Genomic DNA, 2,463 nt, shown 5'->3' with positions numbered 1-2,463 from the left:
GAATTCTATCTTGGGAGATAAGAAGAGGATGGATGATATCTTTTCCTTGAAGCACCTGTTCTTTATTATGAGAACTTGCTCAAGGCTAGCAATATTTCCAAGAAAGTTGACCTATTCAATGTTTCTAGTCTCGGCCCTTTGCAGAAAACCCATTTTAAGTTGATAATTTGATCACAAATACTATCAGAATTTTTTAAGTAGGAAACAAATAGGGAAAACCATCTTATGCAAAAATTCTTTGTCTCTGCATGGCTTAAAAGTTTTTATTTGTTTAACCCAGACCAAACAGGCAGTTGCTATTAACTTTAACAAGGTTCTAAAATATCTTTATCTTTTTCTTTTAAACATATTAAGTCTTTCACTTTATTTTGCATCCTCCCCAATACTATTCTTGAATTAAATTACAACTAACTATAAAATTCACATTTTAGAAGAAGAGTTTTGTTGTTGTATTTGCCTAGGCAATATGTTTATGTTACTTTAGGAGATAGAATAGCCACAGTTCTCTATGCGCCTTTGAAAACACCATTTGTAGTGTCTTTCTTGAAGCAACAGCTTTACTTATTCATGAACCCGCAACAGAAAAAGGTCAACTAAGGTTAAATAATTAATCTGCTTTAATGTTTCTATGAAAAATGTGTAATTAAATTCTTTGATAATATGCAGTATTTCTTTGAGGAAATAAAATTTTGTATTGATAATAGCTAATAATCTACCTCAATATTTCTCTAAATGAGCTGTTTATTTTCTTCCTGTCAGCCTGAATGAGTTGAAGGAATAAGTGACTTAAATTAATATTCTTACAATATTAATTTACATGTGTGTACAAGATGCAAAGTACTTATACGGAGCCACAATAATCTGTAAAAACTGACCATGTCAGTTCTGTGGTCTGAATCATTTTATTTTGTTTCCTTATACAACGTAAAAGAATAGTATCTAACTGAAATAGCTTAACTTTAGTAGTTTCTTCATACCAGCTGCAACAACTATCAGGAGAATGGATGTGCTTTAAGCTTTAGATTTTGCTATAAAATACTTTGCTCCAAAATGTTCAATAGTTCAAAGTTTAAAAATATAAAAACAGTGCCAGAGAGATGGTTTCAGTGGAAAAGTACATGCTTTGTTCACAGGAGAGAGGTTTGGCCCCCAGCACCTGTCCATTGCCTGGAATAACCCCTAAACATGGAGCTTAAAGAAAAAGAAGAAAAATCAAAGGAGCAGACATAAATAATTCTAACTCTTTCTTGGGATAAAATGAACTATATATCATTTCTAATTCTCTTATTTTCAATAAAATCTCTGGCATTTGAAAACAATTCTTTTGTTTGTTTGTTTTTTGTTTTTGGATCACACCCGGTGGAGCTTAGTGGTTACTTCTGGCTCTGTGCTCAGAAATCGCTCTTAGCAGGCACGGGGGACCATATGGGATGCCTGGATTTGAACCACCATCAGTCCTGGATCGGGTGCTTGCAAGGCAAACACCCTACCGCGGTGCTATCTCGCTGGCCCCGAAAACAATTCTTTTGATTTATTTTTTGCTGATGAAACAATTGTTGCCACAGAAATTGGTGAAAGCAAAGAAAGCAAACTTATATATTATTTCAAGTATTGTTCCTATTGACAGCATTACTATTAGGTGATAAATATATTAGAATGCAGATTCAGATGCCTCCCTCCAGATGCAGAAAAATCAGATTTGGGGATGTTTGACCAACTGATGTTTTAATACATCTTTTGAATGTTTCCACAGCACCCTGAAGCTGAGAACTACCAATCATATCCCATCTCCCTTTTTATGATCATGATAAGATGAAAACAACTAGAGTCCTTCTATTCTGTATTCTATCCAGGCTTTCTTATCACATATGGTTTTAGATACTATAAACGTGGCTAAGTTCCAGGTTTTTCCATCTACACTTTTTCTCCCAATCCCAACATTTTATGTGACACCCTTCTTGTGCACTTGACAGGTCATCTCAGATTTGTAAGGACTCACTCTTAAATTTTTTTCCAGTATTACATGTGCTGCCTCAGCCAGGCTCTCTCCTAGGTTCCTCCAGTTTCATGGACCATGTGCAAGGATTCTCGGGGAGGCCCTCTGTCTGCCGAAACCCAGTCTCATGACCGGGGTATGAGAGATTATATGGCAGGTGACACTGTCCTCGGAGTCTCAGAAATGGAGGATACTGACGTGGAGACAGTCTCTGAACAAATGTGTACACTTTTCCCCCCTATTCAAAGGGAAAAATCTGAGAGACTTCTTTCACATTTCCAGATTAGTCTTCTTTATTTAATCCATCAAAATGTCAGTTCTACTTTTAAAATAGCTCAAAATAATTCTCTCTCAATTTCTATTGCAACAAATCCACTGCATGACTTGATCATTCTCTTACTTTCTCTGTCCTTGTTAATCTTTTGTCTCCTTTCAGAACCTTTTCTAGAGGAGCCACAATCATCTGT

Source organism: Suncus etruscus, chromosome 13, assembly GCF_024139225.1.
Source record: "Suncus etruscus isolate mSunEtr1 chromosome 13, mSunEtr1.pri.cur, whole genome shotgun sequence".
NCBI lineage: Eukaryota > Metazoa > Chordata > Mammalia > Eulipotyphla > Soricidae > Suncus > Suncus etruscus.
The sequence above is the reverse complement of the archived record's forward strand: the minus strand, read 5'-3'. Positions refer to the sequence as shown.